This window comes from Amblyomma maculatum, chromosome 9 (assembly GCF_055883805.1).
Source record: "Amblyomma maculatum isolate TAMU_Amacu chromosome 9, ASM5588380v1, whole genome shotgun sequence".
In the NCBI taxonomy this organism is placed as follows: Eukaryota; Metazoa; Arthropoda; class Arachnida; order Ixodida; family Ixodidae; genus Amblyomma; species Amblyomma maculatum.
Genome location: NC_139352.1, coordinates 95,391,489 through 95,404,100, shown reverse-complemented (window position 1 = coordinate 95,404,100; position 12,612 = coordinate 95,391,489). Strand labels below are relative to the sequence as shown.

Genomic DNA, 12,612 nt, shown 5'->3' with positions numbered 1-12,612 from the left:
CTGAAGGTAACTCTATCGTTCGCCGACAACCTTATCGGGTTTCCCTCTCTGAACGAAAAGTAATTGAAGAAAATGTAAATGACATGCTCCATCGCAATATAATTCGTCCCTCAGCAAGCCCATGGTCCTCCCCAGTAGTGCTAGTTAAAAAATAGGACGGCTCGGTACGCTTTTGTGTTGATTACCGCGCACTCAACAAAATTACCCGCAAAGATGTATATCCGATGCCACGAATTGATGACGCCCTTGACTCTCTCCAAGGCTCCGAATATTTCTCGACCTTGGACCTCCGCTCAGGTTATTGGCAAATACCTATGCACGAGGACGACAAAGAAAAAACCGCTTTCGCAACACCCGATGGCCTTTATGAATTTAATGTTATGCCTTTCGGACTTTGTAACGCTCCAGCGACATTTGAAAGAATGATCGATACTGTGCTTCGTGGCCTAAAATGGAGAACCTTTTTGTGTTACTTGGACGACATTGTTATCTTTTCGGAAACCTTTAATGACCATCTCTTCCCCCGACGCATATCACAACAGTTTCTTTTGACGATTCTGAGCACAAACACGCACTCCGCTCGCAGCAATTAGCTGACGCTTACTGCCGTCCTATTATCGACCGCCTTATCGGCGCTTCGGACCCGCCCAATGCTAGGCTTCGCCGACAGCTTCGCAATTTCAAGCTCGAAGATGGCATCCTACTCCGTTACGTGTATTGCCCTGATGGAACTCGCTGGATCCCAGTCGTGCCGCGTGTGCTTCGCCCACGTATACTGGCGGCTCTCCACGATGACGCTACTGCAGGCCACCTTGGTTTTGACAAAACCTACGACCGCGTGAGAAAACGATTCTTTTGGCCTGGCTTATCTTCCACCGTTGCCAAATGCGTCGCATCCTGCCCTCTGTGCCAACGTCGCAAACGGCTGACTTCTTCGCTCGCTGGCCTTCTACAACCTCTTCCTTGTCCCGCCAGGCCATTCGACGTAGTCGGCATCGACTTATACGGTCCCCTACCTCTCTCCGATGGGGGTAACCATTGGATTATAACGGCTGTCGACCACCTCACACGCTACGCTGAGACAGCCCCAATACCGACTGGTTCCGCTGAAGAAGTAGCAAATTTCTTTTTGCGATCAACTGTATTGCGTCATGGCGCTCCTCGGGTGCTCCTAAGTGACCGCGGTACAGCCTTCTTATCGAAAGTCGTTGCCGAAGTTCTTCACGCGTCATCCACCCTTCATAAGACAACCTCAAGCTACCATCCCCAGACTAACGGTCTGACTGAGCGATTTCATTGCACCTTGCCAGACATGATATCCATGTACATCCCACCAGATCATCGAAATTGGGACACTATTCTACCATTCGTCACTTTCGCCTATAACACAGCAGTACAGCGGACTACCGGTTATTCTCCATTTTTCCTCGTTTATGGCCGTCCTCCCACTACAATTCTCGACGCTTCCTTTTTCTCTACGCCCGACTACTCCACATCAGTACCTACCCATTTTTTATCTCGTGTGGCCAGATGCCGTCATCTTGCCCGCCTCAACACGGCAGCGTGCCAGGAAGACCGCAAGACTCGCTATGATTCTACACATCGAGTGGTCTCTTTTCGTCCTGGCAACGAAGTACTGCTTTATACACCATTGCGCACCCCTGGCCTTAGTGACAAATTCCACCACCGCTACATAGGTCCCTATGAGGTCATAAGCCAAACTTCCCCAGTGAATTACAAAGTGACGCCTGTTGATCCCCCAGCTGATCGACGCCACCGTGGAACTGAAATTGTTCATGTCTCTCGCTTGAAACCGTTTGTGCGCCGCGATGCATCGCTTAGTTAGGAGCGGCCAGGCTGGCCGCTTCCGACCCCCCGGGCAGATTGTGTGAGCCTTCCGTGGATGTTCTTTAATTTGTTCATTCCATGATCCTCCTCTTTCATTTGTACATACCATCATCATCGTCCCGTGGCGCCGGCTCCGGCACGCGCCTGGGTTCGTAATCGGATTAAAACGCTAGACAAGGCTTCGCTGTCCTTGCAGTCACGACCTCACCGTCTCGACCTAGCCTTCTTTTACAATATATATAGATGTATATATATATATATATATATATATATATACAATACAATACAATATATATACAATACAATACAATTCTTTTACAATATATATATATATATATATATCTTGACAAAGGCCGGACCCCGGCCGAAACGGCAGATTAAAGTGTTGTTTTTTCCACAATGTGTCACCTACTTTAAGTTTATAAATATATATATATATATATATATATATATATATATATATATATATATATATATATATATATATATATATATATATATATATATATATATATATATATATATATATATATATATATATATATATATATATATATATGTTTAATTATATCATGTTTATCTTTCCCCTAAACAGATTACATTACTAATTTCTGTGATTATCTAAGCAAACATTAAAAAAAAGACATAAAAGTACCATCCCCAACGCTTTCCTTGGCCTCGCCGACTGTTGGCTTCTTTCCTTCATGTATTATAACGAGCACCCTCATTCCCCCTTAATTGATCTGCTTGTAGCTTACGGTAGTCTCGGTTCTGGCAGTCTTGAAGCCATGGGTAGCGTAAGAGGGTTCTAGCACAGCTTTCGCCCTCGCTCTTGATCACGTTCTACGTGACGCTGGCGGTAACAAAGGACGTTCTACGTCCGCCGCTATGGCTGAGGGTGGCGCTGGTGAACACTCTCAAGGTTCGTATACAGACAACATAAATACCCAAGCAAGTAGCAGGGGGGACAGCGGCCGATGTAGCTCAGTTGGAAGAGCAGCGGACACGATATATTCGAAGGTCGTGGGTTCGGTTCCCACCATCGGCACGTTGTTTTTTCTTCTACTTTGTGTTTAATTATCTTTGCCCTAAACAGGTTACATTACTAATTTCTGTGATTATCTAAGCAAACATAAAAAGACAAAAGTACCATCCCCAACGCTTCCCTTGGCCTCGCCGACTGTTGGCTTCTTTCCTTTCCCCCCCCCCCACATATATATATATATATATATATATATATATATATATATATATATATATATATATATATATATATATATATATAGACGCGGCACAGCAACCATAGTTCTGCGTAAAGAAAGTAACAAAATTCCCATCAAGAAAGGTGTTAGGCAAGGAGACACTCTCTCCCCAGTACAGCTTGCTGAGAGGAGGTAGTCAGAGACACGGCCGTTCGATGGAAGCGCGCACTAGGTGCGGCCTGCTACATCGCGCGAAACCCGCGGGAGGCGCCTACTTCCCGTCGCCACCGCCGCGGCGCCACCGTTCGGGGACAGCCGCGCGGCCGCGCGCGGAGAGCTGCGCCTGGCTGCGCTTTGAGCGAGGCGTCGGTACGGTCGGAGCTTACTGTTTTAAGGATTTAAGAGCTCCGTTTCACACAATTTTGAAACATGAATTCCTATATACTGTCATGTCTAGTGTGAACATGTCAGCACTACCGCGTTTTCTTCGCAAGGATGTATATACTGGCGTGTACACCAAAAACTTATTGTGACGGTAGTTCAAAGCCGCTCGAAAGTTCGCGCTTTACCGTGATGTGCATTCGGGTCAAATTGGTTGTCAGATGAAAATTTCACTCGTCTGTCAGCAATTGGAAGCTGTTCAGCGGCCAAGGTAGCACAATGCATTATCCTTTACATCACAATGTCGTGAATTCCTCACGTGTCATTTTCACACCGTTTACTCATTCTCGCATAAAACGCGCATACAAAAGATTGATGTCAACCTGTTCTATGCTGCCAGCGCAATTCAATAAGAAAATGTGATCCTACTGTGACTGGGCGACTGTACTCTACTGTGCAACTTACAGCTAGCGTTCAACAATTTCTAGTCTCAAGATTGCGCATCAAGTCTTCCAGTTTGAAACTAACTTACCCGCGATCAGAAAAATTGCTTAATGCTTCGCTAATATTCAGCACATTTCCGTGGAACATCAAGGTTGTAAACTGTTATAATTTAGAAAAACAAATACATTTAGTATAGTGAAGTTGTGAATTTTTCTAAGCGCAACTGGAGCCGAGGAAACCACAAACTGCTTCAGCAAGACTAGACACATTTATTGCACAGTTACACAAAAAGAGGAAGAAGACCTTCACAAACGGAGAACCTTCCTGGAGAGAGGTTTATGGCATAGCCTTAAAAGTCGCTCCACTGTTGCGTTGAGATTCCCGGCCCAGTTCGCTATTAGTGGGCGCAGCAACTTACTTAGGAATATCTTGCAAAGCTCCTCAGTGTGCTCACGGTTGTTTTTTTCGCAGATTAGCTGCGGGTACTGTGTAGAGTGCGGAAGCAATACTGAAATGAACAGTTCACACAGCTTGCTGCTTCGCCGGACCTCTTGAGACTTCATTATCCGGTTAATGAAGACGCACGTAAGCTGACAAAGCTTGATTGCTTCCATTTTGGGGTATACCAAGCCTCCGTAGTCCATGTTTTTCATTAGCCCGTAAACAGGGTCGGTTGGTTCTGGTTCCTGCAACAGGGTCTTGCACGACTCGCACGTCACCTGAAAGCCATCAGAAAATATCACATAAACCAACAACTTGGTATAGTGGTAGACAAATTTGGAGCTTTCTCCCCTTACGGATCCTCGTTAACATACATGCACCTGCTATCCGCTTATTAAACACATCCCTTCATTACCGCCTCTATCCCTTTCATGCATACTCTTTAGCATACAGTCGGAGGCAACCACATTATGTGAAATATACCACCCGACACAGATATAAAGCCCCGCTTTAACCAAGTCACACGAACGTCCCTGTGTAGTCTCGGTGTAGCGTGCCTGACTCATGATCCAAGGATCCCGGTTTCCATTCCCATCTCACCCTCTCACCTTAATGAAGCTGCAGAGTTCGCAGCTCCTGCCAACTTTATCATGTCATGTGGTCTCGTTGCACCACACATCCCGCCGAACAATCAGAGTCCGGCCACATCACCTGCAAAAAACCTCCTGCCACAGACATTCTCACGGCGTTTTGCCGACAAGGCGGTCGCCATTGTTTCTGCGGAACGGGGCTTTTAACGCTATCGCATTGGCTCCTACTCAGACAATCTCAAGAGTATAAACAAATATTGTATGCACAGGTTTCTTTGCTTCCAAGACCGTTCAGACAAGAGGAAAAATTAATAACAATGTGTATGTTTATGTAAAAAAAAACAGTTCATACCTTTTCCTGACATGTTCTCGCAACATAACCAGCGAGGAACGCTACTGGTGCCACCTCAAAGTGTTCCTCTGCTTCAGAACACAGCGTTGAAAATCCGAGTTCACTGGTCAGCTCCCTGGTAGCAAATTGAATGGCAGTTGGCAGAGCATATGTTTCAGCATCTGGACTTGTTACCCTCAGCGCTGCTTTCATTTCAGAAGAAGTGGGTGCATTGCCACTTCTCACTGCTTGAAGGATGCCAACCTGAAAAAAAAAGAGAGGAATGTGACCTTGCATATTGTACCAGCGAAAGACACGGGGACACAAGAACTGGCCCAAGTGATCACCATGTTAATGTGACCTTGATGAGCACTCTTTGGAATATTTTTGAGCAGTACCTTTAGCAGTTTCTCCGCTGTCAAAAGTGCAGTCCTGGCATCCACCCGGTCGTTGCCGCCGTTGAACTGCCGAAGACAGCTAAACAGCGATTCCACAGGGTCACTATTTAGCCCGCGTGTTAAGACATAGTGGAAGCTGCAATTATGAAATTCATTTGAGTAACCTGTTGCAAACAACGTAAAACTGAGCCGAGAAAAAAAGAACCTACTTTAGGTGGTCAAGAAGATATTCAATCAGTGCCAGTGTTGACCGTGTTGTCAGGAGTGTGGCTACGTAGGTCTCTTTTGTGATTCGCCTCGACCGCCCAGCATTCATTTGGAGGTCTTCCAAGTGACAGATGAAATCTAGCTTCAGCCAGGAGAGTCGTTCATCATCTGTTAAAAAGAATGCTTTCTCATGCGTCCCGCTTGCCTTCACTGCACCGATATCATGTAGGGCATACCATTTCGCAACCATTCGCATGAAATATATTGTAGCCGAGCTGTCTTTGAAGTAGCATGCTTCAGGATGACATTCCGGGTTCTCTTGAAGAAATTGTAGCGTTGCTATTACTGCCGGAGAAAAGATTTGAGTGGCCCTGCAAACTTTCATTTTCTCCAGGTTGTTTGGTTCAACGTGTGAACGAGTAAGGAACCTGACTGGCTTAACCAGTAGCTGTGACTGAATTTCGAAGAGCTTCTTCAAGTAGAGACCACCTTGGATGAGTGCTTCGTCGTCCATCATCTCCCGCTCAAGAAAGTTAGTGCGAAGGTTCTTTATGAGGTGATTCGGGTCGAATGACAAGAACAGTGGGTGGTCTTTTCGCAGAGGGTGAGACACTGCATGAATAAGCGTGCCATCTTCTGAAAGACCTTTGAAAAATCAACATTTGTCTGGTGGTTGTCGGTGACGATCCTTACTACACGAAAGCCCACATCTTCGACTGCTTTCATCACTTCCATAGCCATTATAGAAAGCTTGTCGTTCTTGAGGCACCGCGTGAAGAAATAACCAACCGGTATAACAGGCTGTTGATAGTCCTCGCAAAACGAAGCACAACAAGCGGTTGGCCACTCTGGGCACTGTGTTTGACTCTTCCTTGGGGCCCATATCAACAAGACCAAATATCTTATCCACCTGACGGTCGTATATAACTTTCTGGGCAATAGCCATCTCATCGATGATAAGAGAACAGTACACCTCCTGCTCCACACTTAATCCTGCGTGTTCCACACGGAGCCGCTCCTTTATCAGTGAAGTCACACCAACTTCCCCGGCTGATTGTCCTACGTAGTTCTGGAGCGTAGCACGACATGGAAGCTTTAATAGGCCCCTGCTTCGAACATGCTCATATCCTTTGTTTGAGCAGGCCTTCCACAAAACGCATTCCCGCAGGATGCCTTCACTGTAGGCTGGTCTTTTCTTGCTGAAACTTTGCACTTGGTTGCTGATAAAAAGAGCCGCTTTGTCACCCTTTACCGCTGCTTCCAATACCTTTTCAAATGCCTGCAAATCTTTGTTGTCTTCGTAGATTTGGAGACGTTCTTTCAATTCATCACGATCCGTTTGTAATTTTTGGACCTCTTTTCCTTGGCGTGCAACTTTTTTTTTCAGTCTGTTTTCGTTTTCTTCGCCTCTTCCAACACATGCAAAATATCCAGTGTAGTTTGGCAGGCTTGATCAACCGGAAAACTACATTCCGCGTATGTCTCTACGGCATCCTGTGAAGAAAGGGCATCTGCAGCGTGGCTAGGAGAGTGCAGATGAATTTCACTATCGTGAAGGCTTTCTCCTGAGCCTCCACGCTCATCATCGTCTATCCCAACTACTATGCCGTCAGTAGAGCTTATTCGACGGCGTTTTCTAGACTGGACATTGTCCTTTTGCATGTACTGGGGATATCTATGAAACACAGTCGGGACTGCAGTGGGAAGCAGGAGCCTCACCTTGGTATTCTTTTTGTAGTCATTCTCTGTGAAATGTAAGGAACATACCAGAGACCTGTCGCTAGGCGCCCACTTGCTGCTTTTTCCCGCTTGTCCTTGGCGGGAGATATTCTTGAGCCACGCTTCCCTACGCTGGAGGTCGCATGGGAACTCATGATACCTCACGGTAGGGTCTTTTCTCGCGTTTGTGTCGCAGAGCGGCACACAGCAGCTTCGCGGCATTGCGCCGCACGCGTAAGACGGACCACCGCACGTGCGCACAGCAAAAAGCACGAAGCGAGCCCAGCACACAACGTAAACGCGTCCCGTCTAGACGTAAACGAGCTCACACACGCGCACACAATAAAACTTGAGTTGATTACGCCGAGCTGAGGCGAACGCGTCCAGAGACGAACAAAACCGTGCGCCCCGAGCCCGCAATCCCGACGGTGACGTGTCCCTGAACAGTGGCGCCCTCAGCAGAAACAGCGGGCACAACTGTAAACTCCCCTAGGACACGCTCGCCCATTGACGGCGGCGCGACGCAGCAGGCCGCACCTGCGCTTCCATCGAGCGGCCGTGTCAGAGACTTGAAATGGGAGCAGTTAGGGATAAGGGTAGATAGCGAATAATTCAGTAATCTGCGATTTGCTGATGACATTGCCTTGCTAAGTAACTCGGAGGATGAACTGCAAATAATGATTGATGGCCTTGACAAGAAAAGTAGAAAGGTAGGCTTAAAATCAATATGCAGAAGACTAAGGTAATGTTCAACAGGCTCGGGAAGGAACAGCAGTTTACGTTAGGTAGCGAAGTACTGGAAGTAGTAGACGAATATGTCTACTTAGGACAGGTAGTAACCGCAGATGCGGACCATGAAAAGGAAATAACAAGAAGAATAAGATTGGGATGTAGCGCATTTGGCAAGCACTCGCAGATTATGACTAGCAGCTTACCGGTATCGCTCAGGAGGAAAGTATACAACAGTGGAATCTTACCTGTACTCACCTATGGGGCTGAAACGTGGAAGCTAGCCAAGAGAGTTCTATTTAAGTTGAGGACCACCCAGATGACTATGGAACGAAAAATGTTAGGGGTAACATTAAGAGATAGAAAGCGTGCAGAGTGGGTCAGAGAAAAAAAGTTACTGATATTCTAGTGAAAATCAAGAAGAAGAAATGGGCATGGGCAGGACATGCAGTGCGAAGAGAGGATAACCGAGGGTCGCTTAGGGTAACGAACTGGATTCCAAGGGAAGGAACGCACAGCAGGGGGCGGCAGAAAGTTAGATGGGTGGATGAGGTTAAGTTCGGAGGGGTCAAGTGGATGGAGCTAGCACAGAACCGAATTAATTGGAGAATAATGGGAGAGGCCCTTGCTCTGCAGTGTGGGTGTAGTCAGGCTGATGATAATTATAAGATAGGACGTAGACTGGTACCCCCGTCAGATGTTAGCCTAATAATAGAGAGGCTCTCGAGTGGAGGCGGCTACAAACTAATACTTTCATGAACCCGGTCTGACCGTTTCACGCGCTACCACACCTTAGGGACAATGATCTGTGCAAACACTGTGGGGCGGGAGAGGCCCTCAACCACATAATTTGGGAGTGCCCACATTCTGCAGGGATAGGACAAAATATACCAAATAGAGAAGCCTAGGATACCCTGCTGCGAAGCGCAGACCTTGCGATCCAGCACCGCACCGTCCATCTGGCGGAAAAGGCCGCAACAAGCTAAGGGCTACCTGCCAGCCTTTAATCCGCGGGAGCATGACTCCACGGCACGCGTGCCGGGTACGAGGAAGAGGACGCCCATTTCCGATGGAAACAAAAGTTGTGCAACCAACCAACCAACAGCCCTCCACAACGGCAGTTCTTTCTCTCTTTCCACTATGACTCCGCCCTTTCCCCTACGGCGTGGTTCAGTGTCCAGAGAGCAAGCGTGACAAATACTACGCCTTTTCTTCATTTGAAGCAATTATTTTTTATTATTATTAAACTATGCCCAGTCTTGGTAGTTCTGTCGTTAAGATATCCGACTACAGTGGCGGAGTTTCTTGGGCTTGAACCCGACCGCCGGCGGCTGCGTGTCGATGGAGGGGAAATTGGGAGACGTCCTATATTCCTGCACCGTGGGCGGTCCTTGTGCTTTGCGATGTCAGTCAGCTTATAAATAAATAAAAATAAATCAGGCTTTCACAGGAGGAGGATGGCTGGTCCTGGCCCTGATGGGGCTGGGATAGGCAGGTCACCACCGCTTGCAGTGGGGGCTAGCCTGCCACAGACTTTTATCTGTTGTAGGCCGTCATTGCACCCGCCACTGCTTTGGTGGTGGACGACGGCTGTTGCGGTGCGCATCTTTCTCCTATTTCTCTCCCTGTTCTTTTTCTTTCTTCTCTATATTCCCTCCTGTCGGCAGGACGTAGCGGAGGTGGGTGAAAAAAAAATTTGGAGGACGCTTAAGCTTCGCCTTCAAGAGTGGAACGTGATAGCGTTATTGCACCTCGTTCGCATCGCCCACTCATTCGCTCGGTATGCTCTTGAGTCACACAAAGACATAGGTTTCATACTCAACACTTCTAAGTGCACCGTACAACTTTTTTCTAATTATTTGTTCAAATAAGTGCTTCTCACAATCTACATTATCGCACTGTGTTGTGCACACTACAATGTTCCTTGCTCCCGTGTTCCTCTGCTGGGACGCTTTCCCAGCAGAAGCGCTACGGCGAAGCGATCACGTCAGAGGCGTCCGGCATCAGACGCTGCACCTAGCAATCGCGCTGTGAGCGGAAAGAGGAGCCGCGTCGCCTAAACACCACTGTTCGAGTGACGCACGCTGAATGTTGGGAAGGGGAGAGAGCGAGAAAACTTATTAAACGCAAGGGTATGGGGCATTCTCGCACCGGTACCCGCGCGGCCTGAAGGGGAGAAGCGGGTGAGCGAAGATAGTGATCTAAAGAAAGGAAAGACGCTTGATTCTACAACCCGTGAGGGTGCACGGCGAAACGTCAGGGGCGAGTGGCGCGCCACGTGTCGGGGCAGCGCCGCACATTGCGAGGAGGGGTTCTTCTGTGTTTGGCGCAAGATGGCTCTGCATGTGCACAGAGCGCAGAAGAAATGTAGCGGATCGTGTAACTGCGACTTCTGTAAGTAACATGCTCATAATTACCGATATACACCTCAGTATAACGTTCTACGGCACGTTTCTAAGGCAACACCGTATTCACTAGAAGCGCTTTTGTACCGCTTTCAAGCATCGAACTCGTTGCTGAGTGGCTGGGGAAGCATGATGTCAGAGACCTCACTGACATCATGCTTCCCCAGCCACTCAGCCACGAGTTCGATGCTTGAAAGCGGTACCGTTTGCCATACCGTGGAGGCCCCGGACAAGACGTCCTTAAAAGAGTTAAAAGAATGCCGGTAATATCTTCAGTCAAAACTTTTTTCTTTAAACTGCACACTAGCACGCTAGCCGTTAAGACATGGCTGCATAGCAAAGGCATCTTCGTACCCTGGACTACCAATTGTTTTTTATGCAAAAAACCTGAAACAATAGAGCATGTTTTTCTTGACTGCTGGGACCCAATATTTCACTGGGATGTTTTACAGCGTACGCTTAAGAAACAGTTACCACTCGATCCATGTGGAATAAGGTTCTAGCCATATATTCAGGATATACCATATGATTTGATTATGCTTCTGGGCCTGCACTCAATATGGAAAACGAGGATGCAATTTGAACATGCTTATCTTGTCGTGCGTCCTGTTCGCGAGCATTTGTTGAAAGTGTCGTTTCACTATAAGAGTGTTACCGAGCACTCCCTGATCCACCAGAATGGATTACCTTGCTTGATGTTTTGGTGTCGATGAGAGAATTTTAATCCGTGTTTGAGCCTGGCTTACGCGTTTTATGCACTGTATTTCTGATTTCACTTTCAAATGTCGAAGTCGGCAATAAAGAAAAAAAAAAACCTCGAGGCTGAGTGGTAGCGTCTCCGTCTCACACTCCGGAGACCCTGGTTCGATTCCCAACCAGCCCATCTTGGAAGTTGCTTTTTATTTATGAAGTGCATGCCGGGATTTATCGCTCACGGCCAACGCCGCCGACGCCGACGACGCCGGCTTTTCTGCGACACGAGCTCCTTAACGCTATCGCGTTAAAATGAGCATGATAGTAACTGTTTCCGCCCCGTTTCAAAGGGGATGCTCCTATATTCCCTCCATCCATCGATCCCTACAGAGCCAGTAGCAGGCCCGTGCATTTTCTTTTCCTTCTTCCTACACCCACAACAGGCGTCCACAGAAAGAAGGGTGGCTGATATTGCTCCTTTCCCTCCCTGTGAACCAGCTATCTATAATTATTTATACTATAGGTGCGTTTCGATGAAGGCAAAACGGAGAGGACTCTTCGTGGCTACCCTTATTTCAGTGTCATGTTTACGTTGTTGTGGTTGTAGGAACAAGGAAAAGAAAATGCACGGCCCTGCTACTGGCTCTGTAGCTGAGCCACCTCCGCTGCCTCGTGCAGACAGGAGAAAAAACTGATTCATTTATAGGAAGGGAAAGGCGCGGTAACTGTCTCACTTGTTCTCTGCGGACACCTCAACCGCGCCGTAAGGGAAGGGAGGAAGGTGGGAGTGAAAGTAGAAAGAGAGAAAGAGGAGCCGTAGTGAAGGGCTGCGGAGTAATTTCGACCACCTGGGGATCTTTAACGTGCGCTGACATCGCACAGCACACAGACGCCTCTTCGTTTCGCCTCCATCGAAACGCAGCCGCCAAGGTCGGGTTCGAACCCGGGTACTCCGGCACAGTATTCGGGCATCTTACCACTGCACCACCCCGGCGGGGCAGACAGAAGAGAAAATAGAGAAGAAAAGGAAGAGGGAGAGAAAGACACGCGCAGCAACAACAGCCGTCGTCCACCACCGAAGCGGTGGCGGGTACAATTAAGGACTTCAACAGATACAAATTCGCTGGTCGGCAAGCGCCCACCGCAAGCAGCGGTGGTCTACCTGTCCCAGCCCCATCAGGGGAGTGCCCTTTGTTGTTGTGGCTGTGGGAATAAGGAAAAGGA

At 47.8% G+C, this 12,612-nt stretch overlaps 1 pseudogene; it reads right to left on the bottom strand.

The window, feature by feature from the left end:
* LOC146179775 (uncharacterized) overlaps positions 1–6,968 on the bottom strand; it is an 11,131-nt pseudogene extending 4,163 nt beyond the window's left edge.
* Between the last annotated feature and the right edge of the window lie 5,644 nt (positions 6,969–12,612).